The sequence below is a fragment of the Dipodomys merriami genome, unplaced genomic scaffold (genome assembly GCF_024711535.1).
Source record: "Dipodomys merriami isolate MVZ:Mamm:240054 unplaced genomic scaffold, mDipMer1.0.p SCAF_558, whole genome shotgun sequence".
Lineage (NCBI taxonomy): Eukaryota > Metazoa > Chordata > Mammalia > Rodentia > Heteromyidae > Dipodomys > Dipodomys merriami.
This window is the reverse complement of record NW_027206133.1, coordinates 677432-692717: the sequence shown is the minus strand read 5'-3', so window position 1 is coordinate 692717 and position 15286 is coordinate 677432. Positions and strand designations below refer to the sequence as shown.

At 35.0% G+C, this 15286-nt stretch overlaps 2 pseudogenes; one reads left to right on the top strand and one right to left on the bottom strand.

Moving 5' to 3' along the window:
* Window positions 1-173: 173 nt before the first annotated feature.
* On the bottom strand, window positions 174-14979 carry LOC138812019 (ankyrin repeat domain-containing protein 49 pseudogene; annotated as a pseudogene).
* LOC138812030 (U6 spliceosomal RNA) lies at window positions 13487-13585 on the top strand (annotated as a pseudogene).
* Window positions 14980-15286: the final 307 nt, after the last annotated feature.

Here is a 15286-nt window from a genome sequence, read left to right as displayed (position 1 = left end):
AGATTTCCATCCCTGAAATGAATCCTGTATCATCATGGTTTATGATTTTTGGATGAATTGTTGAAGTCGATTGGCCAAAATTTTGTTGAGAAGTTTTGCATCAATGTTCATCAAAGAAATGGGTCTATAGTTCTCTTTCTTTAATGAGTCCCTGCCTGGTTTTGGGATGAGGGTTATGATGGCTTCATCGAATGTGTTCGGTAGTGAACTTTCTCTTTCAATTTCATTGAAGAGTTGGAGGAGTATGGTGTGACCTCAGCTTTGAAGGCCTTGTAGAATTCCGCTGTAAAACCATCTGGTCCTGGACATTTTTTAGTTGGGAGGTCTCTTATTGCTGTTTCTAATTCAATGCTTGATATTGCCCTGTTAAAGATGGTTTAACTCATCTTGATTTAGTTTTGGCATGTCAATATTTGCTAGGAAAAGGTCCGTTTCTACCAAATTCTCAAACTTATTAGCATAAAGTTTTGAAAAGTATTCCCCTAAAATGTTCTGAATCTTGATTGTGTCCATGGTGATGTTTCCATTCTCATCTCTGAGTTTATTTATTTGGGTGTGTTCTTTTCTTTTTCTGATAAGATTTGCTAAGGGTCTGTCAATTTTGTTAATTTTTTGGAAGTAACAATTTGTTGATGTAGGAGCTCAGAGCTATAAAGTTGCCTCTGAGTACTGCCTTAGCTGTATTCCAGAGGAGCTGGTAGTTTGTGTGTTCAATTTTGTTGAATAGCATGAACATTTGAATTTCCTTTCTAATCTCTTCCATGAACCACTCGTGATTCAGCAGTGTGTTGTTCAGCCTCCATGTGATACCAGACTTTCTATCATGGCTTTTGGTTTTGAGTTATAATTTTATTCCCTTTGGTCAGAGACAATGCAAGGTATAACTTCAATGTTTCTGAATTTAGACAAGTTTGCTTTATGGCCTAAAATGTTGGCTATTTTCGAAAATGTTTCATGTGCTGCTGAGAAAAACCTGTATTCTGATGCTTTGGGTGAAATATTCGGTAGATGTCTCTGAAATCTAGTTGATCTATGCAGTTGTTTAGATCTGCGGTTTCTCTGTTGAGATTTTGCTGAGTATATCTATCTAGTGGAGAGAGTGGTGTATTAAAATCCCCAGCACTTAATGTCATTGGATCTATGTGGGATTTGAGGGAAAACAGTGTTTCTTGGATAAATTTGGGTGCTCTGTTGTTTGGCGAGGATATATTTAGAATTGTGATATCCTCCTGAAGGAAAGATCCCTTTATTAGTATGTTGCGACCTTCTTTATCTCTTCTCACAAATTTTAATTTGAAGTCTATTTTATCTGAAATTAGGATTGCAACTCGTGCCTGTTTTGGGGGACCGCTTGCTTGGTAGATTTTTCCCAGCCTTTAACATTGACAATGTGTTTGTTATTACAGGCAAGATGTGACTCCCGAAGGCAGCAGATAGAAGGAACTTGTTTTTTAATCCAACTACACAGTCTATGTCGCTTAATTGGAGAGTTAAGTCCGTTAATGTTAAGAGATAGGACTGTGAGGTATTTGGGAGTTCTTGCCATGTTATCCACCTTCTTGAGGGCTGCGAAACCTGGGTTGTTCCTATGGTTCTTGGATTCTCAGTTTGGGTGCAGTTTCTTGGCATTTCTTGTGATCTTGTTGGTTTTCAATGTGTAGGACATCTTTAAGAATCTTTTGTAGGGCTGGTTTGGTGGAGATGGATTGTTTCAATTTTTCTTTGCTATGGAAGACTTTTATTTGGCCTTCAGTTATGAAGGAGAGTTTAGCTGGGTCCAGTATTCCTGGTTGATATTTGTTTGATTTTAGGGCATGGCATACATCATTCCAAGCTCTTCTTGCTTTGATTGTCTCTGCTGAGAAATCTGAGATGATTCTAATTGGTTTCCCTTTATAGGTGATTGATCTTTTCTCCTTGACAGCTTTAAGAATCTTTTCTTTGTTCTGAATTGATCCTGTGTGGATTATAATGTGACAGTGGGATGTCCTATTCTGGTCTGGTCTATTTGGAGTTCTAAAAGCGTCTTGTATCTGAATAAGCCTATCTTTTTGCATGTTTGGGAAGTTCTCTGCTAGGATCCTGTTAAACAAATTTCCTAGATCATTAACTTCTGTTTCTAGGTGCTCCTCTACACCCATTATCCTTGGATTAGGCCTTCTGATGGTGTGTTCCAATTGTTGGATAGATTTCTCATATTTCTTGGACTTGTCTTGGATGGTTGTATGTTCTTTCTCTATAATATCTAGGCTGTCATATTCGATCTTATCTGCTGTTGAGACTTTCTACTTTGTTTTTTATTTCTTTTCCTTCCAGGTGGTCAGCTTTGATGGTTTCAAATTCTTTGTTGAAGTCTTGTATGAACTTCTTTACTTCGTTAATTTGGTGTTCAGTGTTTATTCTCAAATCACTTAGTTGAATAGTTATGGTTTCCTTGGACTCCCATTCCTTCTGTTGGGTTCCATTCAGCATTCCATTTGTGGTATCCCTGACTTCCTTCAGCTCTTTTTTAATGGATTTCATGAATGCCTTTAGTGGTCTTTGTGTATTCTCTTCCTGCACTCTCAATTCTTGTATTACTCTTTGATTAGCTTCCTCCCGTTGGTGCGATTCCTGTAGTTCTCTTTGAGTATTCTCAGCCTGTTCATGCCATTCCTGCCTTTCTCTTTGAGTATTCTCAAGCTGCTCATGCCAATCCTGTATCAGTGTTTGAGTATCTTCTTCACGCTTATGATATTCCTGTATACACTTTTGGATTGCCTCCTCTCTCTCCCTATCATGCTCATACAGTGTCCTTTGTATTTTTTCAATCTTTTCATTTATCATGTTTGCCAGCAGTGTTTGTAGAGCTATTTGGGAACTCTCCTCTTGATTATTCATTTTCTGTTCTGTCCCCTGGTTATCATGAGTGGTAGTTGCGGTACTTGGACTTTCCATTTTTCTTGTGTTTTTCTGGCTTACTCTGCCGATTTAGGATGAAATTAACACCAGTTTTATCCTAGAAAACTATCTTAAGGCAAGCATCAAACAAAGTCTGTATTTGCACAGTCAATAGTCTGCAGATACAATCTAGTTCAACAGATACATCTATTAAACATCAAACAACTGTATATTAACGGGCTACAAACAGCACAGAAGAATTTGGTAAACCAGAAATTATTATGTTTAGGAAGAGATGAGAGGAGGGATATAAAGGAGATGGGAAAAACTTAAAAATAAAAATAATTAAAATATTATATAGGTATAAAGAGGTAGTACTGCTATTAAGGAATTTAAGTCTAAGAGGTTTTGAATTGAGTAATAAATTTGTGGATTAAGTGTGTACACAATGGGGGATCAGGTCTAATAATCCACTACGGGTTTATTTGAAGATGTGCAGAACAGCAATTAAGTCACATAAAGAATGAAAGTGAAGAAAAGGTGAAAAGGATAAGAAAGAAAGAAAAAAGATAAGAAGTTCAGTAGATCTAAACAAAAAGCAAAACAAAACAAAACAAAAACAAAAACAAAAAAGGAAGAAAAATGCACACACACTATACCCCTAAATTAAAATTCTAAGAGGAAAAATAATTACTAGAAAACAATTTTTTTCAAGAAAGGTAATAATTAAAGATTAAAAAAATATTTAGAGAAAAAAAAATTTTTATAAAAGGAACAACAAAAAAAAGTTCTTTGATTTTTTTTTGGAAGGGTTGGCAAAAATCCTGTGTCTCCCTTGTGTCTGTAACCAGCCTCTTATTGGAGTCTCTGGTCTGCTTGTTTTCCTGTGGCTTGGTTGGTTACTTAACTCAGTTTCTTTGAACAGGCAGAACAATTCTCTGTGATCCTCCTCGGAGGTTAGTTCAATGGGAGGAGATGGATTTTTCCTCGAGTTTGGAGATGCTGTGATGAGGCTAGGTTCTGGGTAGAGTTGAGGCCTTTCAGCAAACAGTAGCTTTTCCCGGGGACTGGTTTGTGAGAAACTCACAGAGCCCAGACTGGAGCCACTCTCAGGGTTTCTGTTTACTGAATTTCAATTGATTGTGGAGGCTGCTAAAGGGAGGGGCAGCCTCTGGCTCTGATTACCTGGTGAAGAAAGCCACTCCTGTGGCTGGCACCCGAGCTGGGTGACTTTTACCTGGGTGGAACTGACTGAGTCTGGCAGGTCAGGATAGGCTCTTGTGACCTGCTAGATGACTGAGGATTTATTCCAGGGCCTGAGTTGGAGCTAGCAGCTCTGCCGAGCTTTGTCGGTATCCAAGATGGAGGTCTCCGGTACTGGGGGTGGGAGGGGTGGTCTTCCCTCCTCTGCTCCCTGAGAAGGAGTGAGGATATCAGGCTTCTACTCATGCCGAGTCTAGGTTCCTGGGTCATCTCTGGTCTGCGAACTACAGGATGATGATATCTGCTCCTTGTCGGTTCTTGCTGGTGTTGAGTGGAATCTGCTCGCCGCCACATCTGGCTCCTTAGTCCCAGACTCTCTGTGATTTAGGTATGGCGCCTGCAGTCTCCGCCACCACCGCTGCCACTGTGGCGGCGGCTGCTGGCAAGTGCTCAGGGCTTTCTCCTTGCCTCTATTTTCTCTCTCTGGCCTAACTCTCTGTCTGTGAAGGCACACTTGGTGTGATTCTCTGGCTTAGGACTGTTCACTGGAACTCTAAAACTGCTTTCTATGAGAGAGCTTGTTTAGCCTCCAGCTTCTCCTCCGCCATCTTTCCAGAACTCCAGTATAACACTTTTAAAACAAAGTTATTTCTATGCTGGCCTTCAAATTGCATACTGTTTCCTTTTTAAATACTCTCAACCAGAAGTTTACAAACAAGTATTATATGAGTAAAGAACACACTCAAAAAAGTCAGGGACAGACTTTCCTTCAAGCCTTGGATTCTTTTCTTGTACAGTAAAAAGTAAAGCAAAAGTTAACTTGAACTTTGTCATTCCTCTATGTTCAATTCCTTTCCTGGGATCAGTTTCCACATCCAGTAATAGTTATTTCCACTTACTTCCAGTAACAATCTATGGTGCTGCTCCAGATAAAATGAATATTTTCTGGCTTCATTGAAATAGCAAAAGGACACCTTTGGACACTTGGTAACACATGTTTCAGAGACAACTTAGTAAACAGAAAATGTGAAATTTAAATGGTTAATAAATACATTATCCCTGAGTACATTTTGTTCAAAATTCTTAATTGCTCTGTAAGTTACAGTGAATTTTTAATGGGAAGAAGGTTCTCAGACCTTTAATTGTGAGTGTATGTGCTGTTCATTAATTTCCCAAGTGTACCTGAGTTAACAGTAAGAGAAACAATAGCAATAATAGGAGAAAGAGAATTTCTGTGTTTAACTGTAAGGATTCAATACAATATAGAAGACTACAAATATGACAACATTGAAACACTAAAGCCAAGTCTAGCATGTAGAGTTACGGGAGTGATATAGGGAAAGCATTACTCCTAACTGGAACATGAAGCATGAGGCCACTCCCTTTCTAAGTTATGCTTGCTAATCCCAAAATTTTGTAAAAAGAATGGAAGAATGATACTGTTTCCAATGCAAATCAGATATACGATCATGGACTTAACTGGAAAGAAAGAGTCCATCTTGAGAGAACAGGGATCATAGAGCAATGAACCTGGTGGCTAAGATCACATTAATTTTTCTTTCTTTTTCTCATATATATTTTTTGCTATTGTTGGTCATGGCACTTGAACTCTAGGACTGGGCACTGTCCCTCTGCTATTCAGCTCAAGGCTAGTGCTCTACCACTTGAGCCACAGTGCCACTTCCAGTTTTATGGTAATTATTGTAAAAAAAAGTGTCTCCAGTATTTTCCTACCCGGGATGGCTTTGAACACCTGTCCTCAGATCTCACCACCACTTGGCTTATGATCACATTTCTAGCAGTGTACATTCAGCATATGTAATGTGTATGTTCATCTATCTTTATGTGAATTCTTGAGTTAAAAATCTGGGCTACAGCTTACACTTTACACTCACAAAAATGTTTGTAGTTTAAAAGTTGATACTCCTGGAAAAATAAAACCTAAGGATGTAAAGGATTCTGGGAAGTTCAGTTTGCATCCAGCCTGGACAGAACAGGTTTTGAGACACTACATATAATTAACCAGCCAAAAGCTGGCATATCAGTCATGATCAAGATTGCTGAATAAGAGCTTGAGACTTTTGCATACATACATACAAACATACACAGACACACATAGGCACTTATATGTGCACACAAAAATACAAAATGAAACAATTATCACAATATGTAGAAGTGTTAGAAAACAATAGAAAATAAGCCCTGAGTAAGACTAGAATTAAGTGATAATTTTTAATATTAGAAAGCCCTCAAATGCACTATTTTCAAAAAAGTTGAGAATATTACATAGGTATGGACCAGAGATAGTAAGAGAGTCAAGTAATCATTCTTAATGGGATCAGATCCATGGAGGAATGAATCAGAGACCCCGGCAGGTACATCTGAAAATGTTCATATCCTTTGTCAAATGTAAGAACATCTTTGAAAATAGCACATAAACAGTCTGTGCAGTCAGTCTAGTGGATAAGATCATAAGAGAAGTTTAGAATTGCTAGTCCGTTTCTAGATTAAATAAACCAACAAACTATGGCAGGGCAATGTGATACAATTCTAGCACTCAGACTAAAACAGGCGATTAGAGAGTGGAATTACATAGCGATACCTTCCCTGGACGAGGTAGTATAATTTTGTCTCAATAAAACAAACCAAACAACAAGAAAGGAATACACAGTTTGAAGTTTGGGGAAATTTTGTCACTATGTTTTGAGAAGTCAAGTTTTCTATGGAAATGCGAGTCATATATAATCCTCAGTTGTGTTTTAAATGCTCTCTCCATTACAGAACATTCCTAGATTCAAAATGACTCATAATTTCCATCCAAAATTTGAAAAAGTAAGTAATTACGTTCCTCCTTACACATTGAGAAAAATGCTAGGTTTGGGTTTGGTTTTCATTTTTGTTTTTGTTTTATTGGCTTGTCCTAGAGCTTGAACTCTAGGCCTGGACACTATCTCTGAACCTGTTTATGCTTAAGGCTCGTACATTACCACTTCAATCTCAGTGTCACTTGTGTCTGGCTTTTGCTGAGAAGTTTATTGGAGATAAGAATCTAAGGAACCTTCCTGTCTAGGTGGGCTTTGAACAAAAATTTTCCGATCTTAGCCAACTGAATATCTATGATAGTTAAAAAGTATAAATATAAATAATATTTGCATGTGTTCAGAACTCAAGAATACCACTGGGGGAACAATGATGGAGCTCAGTTTATTGTGGTGTTCTTTCCAGAACAAGGAGGCCGTCACATTAGGAGAGGTGTAGTATTTTTTCACAATAGAGGTAAGATATTCTTGATGTGAATTAAGGAATTTTAAGGTGCACTTTTCAAGTTGGATACTGTTGTTCTAGGATAACTTTATGACATAAATCTTGGGATTGATGGTCATAGAAATAATAGTTTACTCTGATAAATAATTGCTTACTCTTTAAGAAATAATTATTACAGTTGATTCATAGTATTACTCTCTACAAAATGTGGCTATTTTTCTGTTGAATTCTCAATCTGTAACATCCCATTGGAAACTTTATTTATTGCAGAATTTCATAACATTCAAACAGGTACTGTTTTTAATCTCTCAGGTATGGAATGTTGAGAATTTAAAAATCAGTAGTTATTATTTTGAATAACATATTTTGAATAACATATATTCTGTCCTCTTAACAACTTATTTACTTTTAAAATTTATGGGTTTCCATAGAATTAAACTGTTTTCAATTTTAGTATGAGAAAAAGTACTAAATTTATTGTTTTTTCAAAATATTGGCAAGTATATTGTGAAAATATTGTCTAGTTGGATAACATTCAAGTTGCTGAGCCTCTGATAAAGAAGGGATAATTAATTCAAATTACATGCCAAATAGTATTGATTTTTAAAAAGTTACTACATAAAGAATAATATTTACTATACCAATACAGTAAAATTATATTTTATGCTGCTTATTTTTAAAATTTTATTATCAAATCGATGTACAGTGTGGTTACAGTAATTGTAAGGTAGTGAATACGTAACTTTTCAAACTTGTTACCTCTCCCTCATTGTTCTTATAGTTTTCCTTCATCCTTTCACCCCTCAGAAGTTGTAATGTACATTTCCAATATGTTTTATTGTGAGTATTGGTATTGCATTGGTTTTGCCCTTTGTCCTTTGTCTCACCATTTTGTTGTTCCTCTTCCCTTCCCTAATTAAGGTAAAAGTATACACAATACACAGGTTACAAAAATCAAATAGAGCAGGGGTAAACCCTAGGGGAAAAACCCAAAGAAAATAGAAATCACATAGTACATCTAAAAGACCCACCACAAATAAAAAAATATATTTCAGTATCTTTGAGTTCATTTTGCTCAGCATCAGCTTATATGGTCATATATAACATAACAAAGCAACTGGAAAATAATAGTTGCATGGACACTCTATCATGAAAACATGTTAAATTTTTTATGGTAAAGGTGGAATTATTATTGGCGAATTCGCGATTCTGATATAGGAATTTCAAAAGAGTTTTAAAGTTATGACATGTAAATTTTAATTATTCAAACTTTTTAAAAACTTAACTCATTAGGAAAATTTAAAATGGCCTAGGAAAGTAGGCTTTCATGCAAAGAAATTTATGAAGACTTCGTAGAGAGGAAGCAATGTGGTTGAAGATGGCTCTTTTTCACACTAAACAAAACTCAGAAAACTTGCTGTAAATCCTGTAGGTTTCCTTGACAATTGTCCTTACCCAGGAAATATACTCTCACTGTGTGAAACAAGGTTGTAGTGGAATTGAAATTCAAAGTTCTTTAAAAAAAAAAAGACATCAAAATCTGTGAATTAACCTTTAATTATCAAACAGTAATTATCTGAAAAAGATAATTTGGGTCAAAATATTTCAGGAGAAAGTGCCCTCCACAATGAAAGAAGGTATTGGCTTCACACTTTTCTGTTTGTAATACTTTCCACAATGTCTTTGCACGTGAAGCAGTGAAACACAGAAATCTGATTCGATACTTCAAACCAATGATTTCACAGTTCTAACTGGCTCACAAAATATATCTTTATTAACATGAGAGAGTGAAGACTTCTCTTATTACATAACCCAAAAAGTTTTGGGTTCAGAAAAGAATTGAGCAAATGGAAAAAGTTAGAAAATAGTGTTCTGAGAAGCCCTAGCTAAGCGTATTGGCTTCAGCAGTGGAGGGAGACCAAAAGTTTTTTATATAGATTGTGTTAATGTTTTTGATCCCTAAAGTGATTTTTCAGAGCTGATTTGGCTCACTACAATGCAGAACTTATTGAATGAAGTCATGAAAATAAATTCCACATCTAAATTAGGCAACTTAAAAGAGTTTTAAAAGAGAAACTATGAAGATGTAGCAGTGGCTGAGGCTGTATAGTCCTTCAGCTTCACCAGACTTGAAGCCAAGAAGCTATGATTAATTGGAAATCAGGCAAGAGCTAAGAGGAGGACATAGAAGTAAGACACAGAAGCATGATCCTTTTGTAACAGATACTGTCTTCCAAGGTATGGCTGATTTAAATCTATTCTTCTCCATACATTTTGCTGAGCAAATGCAAGACCAAGAAAAAAATAATCTATTGAAATAATTTTGCAAAGAATAACTTCACGGTTCCTGATATGGCATCTAAGGAGAGTCTTAAGAGAGAAGATAATAGCGGAGCATTTTTTGCTTTCCTCTTAGCATCTTTTTATCAAAATCTATCTTTGAAGTTAGAATTGAATGAACCAAAAAGAAATGGAGTGCTTATTTTTCTCGGCACTTTAGACACAAGCAGAATTTCAAGATAAAAGAAAAAAGAAAAAAAGTATAGCCAAATATTTGTGATCACAGCTTCTTGGACTGGTTTTCTGGAGACAGTATACATTAGATTTGTCCTCATTAAAATAGATGTTGTTTCATGGCCACCAAATGCAAGAGGAAAGTTTAATGGACTCACTTGGCCAATAATAGTATGATAGGAAAAATGACAAATAATATTTAGTGAATTACTTTGACTAATTATGTTGCCAGAACAAAGAAGGAAAATATAATTCAAAGTGAATTGACTTAAAAGTATGAAGAAAAAGTAGTGAAGAGAGATAAGAGCAAACATAGAGGATTGTTTTCTCTCCAATGGAGTGAGTTCTTGATCTTTTTTCTTCCATTCTATCTTCACAAACTATCAATTGTGGCTCAGGACTGAAGTATCCAGTTCCGACAAAGAGAACTCACAGAAGAAAGATAATATTTGCAGCAGATGTAGGTGAGTTATAACCTTAGACCATCTATTTAAATCTGTTCAGAATCCTCCCCTACCCCAAACTGCTCTCTTTGAACAGCTTTCTTTGCTTTTCCCAAGACTGCCTTCCATTAACTGCTTAAAATTTTTGAGAGGTCATATTCATACTCTCTAGTGATGGCTATTTGGTTGTGATTTTTGTGTTTTTGTTTGTTGTTGTGCTTTTTAACTGAATTTCAAAAGGTTGTGGTACAATTAAATATATCACTCTAATTATCCAATGCTCCTGGATCACAGTGACTCATGTCATTCTCAACCAACCCCTTCTCCAAGATTTACTTCCGATTTACCACTTCCTTTATCACATGTGTACATTGTACTTGCCCCTTGTTCCATATTTTTTTCTTTCTATGTCTTTAGTACTATTCCTCTCTTGTTTCAACTTACTGCTAGTCATTCTGTTAATCTGTCTGTTAGTACTTTGAAAGATTTATATACATACCATGGAGTTTCAATCCTGCATATACTTGAACTGAGGTCAACTTACATTTCCATAATTCATTCATTTGCAATAACAATTTGCAAGACTGCAGACTTGAAGCACCTAGACATGGTTATATTCTCATCCATTTGGAAGATTAATCTTTATTCATCAAGAAAGTTTAAAAATGGCTTAGAATATATTCCTAATTCCAATTTTTATAATTGGCTTTGTACAATGGTATATGATTATTTTATTTTACATGGGATAATACTTTCTACTACCTATAAGTTTTGGAAAAAGAAGAAAATTAAGATTTACTACTATAGAGGAATATGATAGAAATAGAAGACAGATTTTGTTTGTCACATCTCTGATGAGCACTCATATTCAAGATTAAAGTCATATTTCTTTCTATGTTAGACAGATAGGGAAAATATAAAACAATGTATGATAAGGCAACTATTCATGACTTTTTAAAATGTACATTATTAAATGATGAAATTTACTTTATAAGCTGACGTTTGGGGTTTGAAACATGGCAGGCTGATCTATTTATCACATTTCTGGAATGCACCTACTGAACAACACAAATGGTGGGGGCTACTATTTCTACACTTTAATGAATGATTGAACCTGTTTGGCTTTAGGGCTGGATAAATAAATCCACTCTATTGTAACTTGCTCCCTACACTTGAAAAACTTGTAATGTCACTAATTATTATCTACTTATTGAATGTTATTTTGGCAAATGTGATTTTAAAAAGTTTATTTGAAAAGCAATACACTTTCAGGAGATTAAATGTAGGTTATCATTGATTTGAGAATGACAACATTTTTATACCACAGAATCAAATTGTACTAAAGTACCAGTGTTTTGAAGCACTAAGGATCTTCTCAATTAATGGTTTTCTGCATTACATTTGACCTGTAAGTCAAGTTTTCCTGGCCTCAGTAGACCATTTATGGATCTATCCTTCCAGGAACTATTTTTGGGCCAATTTATGCTGGACTGAAATCTTAGATTAATCATTAGGGGAGGGGTATTAAAAATAATCTTCTGACACTGTGATCTTGTTCACTCATATGGGCTTGTCATTTGTAAATTGAGTTTGAATTACAGTAATTTTTCTCAGATTTTGTGAACTCATCCTTCATTTTAAGTTACCTTGCATTTCACAATTACTTGCTGCTAATTCTTGAATCTCAAGGAATTGGGGCCTTGAAATATAAGAAAAGAGAAATTGAGATGCATCTTCAATTACTTTCTGCTGGCATGTTGCATAGGCCTAGCTGAGAAGTCTTGCCCCTGTTATCTGGTGATAACAGTTAACTTGGACATTGGATCCTAGGACCCATGGGTCCTGCAGAAGAATAATATTTTTTAGACATCATATCAGCTAAATTTGGATATAATATTGAGGAATGCTTCAGAAATATGGAGAAAAACAGTTTGGGGCGAGCGAGTTAAAACAATAAACAGAGCAGCAGAGTAAAACCTCCTATAGATTAGAGGAAAACAACATTGTTTCTTTACCATGTGAATTTAGAAGACCATGAACACTTAGAAGGTATCACAAGTTTATACCGAAGACATTTGCATTGACACTTTTTATATTCTAATATTTATTCTAAACTTAATTATTTATATTCCAATTCTACTTATTGGAATAAATATCAATTTATTTGTCAAATTATCAATTAATTATAGTAAGTTTCATTACGTGAAACATGGAATCAGCACATAAATATAAAATATATAACTATATATAATATAATAAAATGGCACATGTTTTGCATTGTTCTGTTGTGGATTGGGCGTCAAAGGCAGCTCTGTTCTAAAGTATTATTTCATTACATTATCTCTACCTCAGTGTTTGGTAGAGTTAGACCTAAAGCTTTACCATTTGTAGATTTACAGCCTGGAGGCAAGATGAGTCATTACCAATTTAAGACCTAATAACAAAGAGAAACATATGGACTTCTGGATCTATAGAAATATTTGGTGATATAAAGGCAGTAGTTTAAGTTCCTACCTGGTTGGAAGGTAGATAGGCCAGGACATTAGGTAATCATGCATATGAACAATTTTTTCACCTTCTTGGCTTTAGCTCCTTTTGAAATGATATGTATAATAAACAATTATATTTTGATAAATTACCTTCTAGTCTGAACACTTTTGTCTGAAATGCTCATCTATATATGATCCCGTGTAACTAAGATTGGTTTTGTTCCAGTAAGACAATCCATGCTGTTAGGATAAGATATTCTGGTTGGTCTATTCCTACATGGAAGAAGGGTAAAGGTTCAGGTAGACATTTGTGCCAGTAAGACATCATTTGGGAAAATTTCAACTGCAGAATTTAGAAGTAGCTTGTAAGCAAGGCTTATTTTGAATCCATTAGTTCTACAAAGCTAACTCAGTTGGATAAATAAGTACTTCAAAAAGCCATTCCCTTTGGACCTAGCTATAAATGCCTCAAAATGAAAAAGACTTAAAATAGTCATTGACAAAAAAATTGAAAATGTGAGCAATCGTCTGAACAATATAATTTTTTCCATTATGCACAGAATTTTAGGGAAATAAGATCAGTACCATTGTTAGGAACATTAAGGTTTCCTTGTTACAAATAGGCACCCAAGGATATAAGCCTGTATAAAGATTGCATCATTAAATTGCATACTTCAATTTAGAAGACACTACATGCTTCAGCAGCACGTATACCCAAATTGCAACAATACAGAGATTAACATGGCAATTGCACAGGATGATATGAAAATTTGTGAAGTATTCCATATTTTTCATTCTTCAGATGCAAGAAATGAAAAACAGTTATTAAAAAGTTGATTACAAAATTACAAGTGTAATAATACATGTAATTCATATAATTAAAAGTTATTTTCACATCAGTGTACTAAATCTTCAAATTAGTGAAGTCTTTACATAGCATAATATTTAAAAAACTTTTGAAATTAGACAACATTACCATTTTATCCAAAAGAAATATAATATAAGGACCTAGGAAAAAAGGAATCTTACACTGTTTCTATATCGAATGCAATCTGAAAAGACACATTTATTAATGAGCCTAAATGTTATAAAACAATGTAGAATTCCAAGTATTATATCTATGAGAGAATAAAATAGATTATGGACATTATACAAACATAGAAGATAGAATATTTTAAAAATATACTTTTTCAGACAAACACCAGAAATATGTTCAGTTTCTATACTACTCATTTCAACAGATAAGTTAAAATTATTTCTTATTAAAAAAAGCACAAACTCTCCAGAAACCATTATAGATGTATACAAATCTCTTTTGAATACATTTTGACATCAAAGTCAGGCAATTCATATGAAATCCATAAATTGTTACAGTAAGATATTGTTGTTATTTTGATTGTGAAAATATTTTTCATGGACACAAAGAATGGAATGCAATTTATGAAATTTAAGAAACTTAACCGAACCATGGTGACTTAGAAGAGCAATTTTACCGCCTTCCAAAACTTCAAAGAGGTAGTGATATATACTGATCCTTTTGGCAATATCAAATGCAGTTTCTTCCAACTTATTCTTCAGACCTGATTTGACATAATGGTTCAACAGATGGAGATCCAACGTGTTTTTGCTGTCTCTACTCCCAGCAGCAAGATGAAAGGGGGTCAAGAGGCCTTTAGTTTGGGAATTGGTATCTGGATAATGATGAAGTAAGAAAACAGCCACTCTGGTATTATTCCACGTAAAAGCACTGTGCAGGGGTGTCCAGCCATCTACAGTTATTGCAAGAATATCTGCCGATTGAGCCACCAACTCATGGAAAATGTCTAAGTATCCCCTGTAGGCTTCCTGATGAAGATGGTTATACTCATCTTCATACCTAGTATTCACATGAGTGGCCTTTTTGGAAAGTAGTCCCTGCACTGTAGTAAGCAGATTATTTTCAGCAGCCCAAAGAAGAAATTTGCTTGGATCCTTCTCCATTTTTTTCTTGCAATTGATACCATTCCTCACTTGTTCATCATGTTCCTCATTTTCATGACAATTGCCTAACCAGAGACTTTGAGTGCCAGTGGGAATGATGTGTTCATGTATTTCCCTAATAGTTCATGTTAGTTGAAATGTTCAGCAAAATCCAGTGAATTTTCTGCATCTGTTTTTTCACTATGATTTATTTTCTCTTTTTCCATTTTTACTATTCAAAATTATTCTAACTGTAGAGTAGGGAATTGATGGAGAGCAGAGGAAAGATGTTCCTCCGTATTCAAAGATACAGACTGAAAATATGGACCAGTGGTGTCTTCATGTGCAGCTTATTCTAGGAATGAGAAAAAATGCATGTCTCTGATCAATTTATAGAGCACGCAGAATTTTATGTTTTGAAAAAGATGGAAATAGAATTTATGTATTTACTTGAAATTAGTAAATACATTTATAGCAGTCTACATAAAGAGAAGTAGCTTTGACCAAATTGCAGACAAGAATCTAAATCCTTGA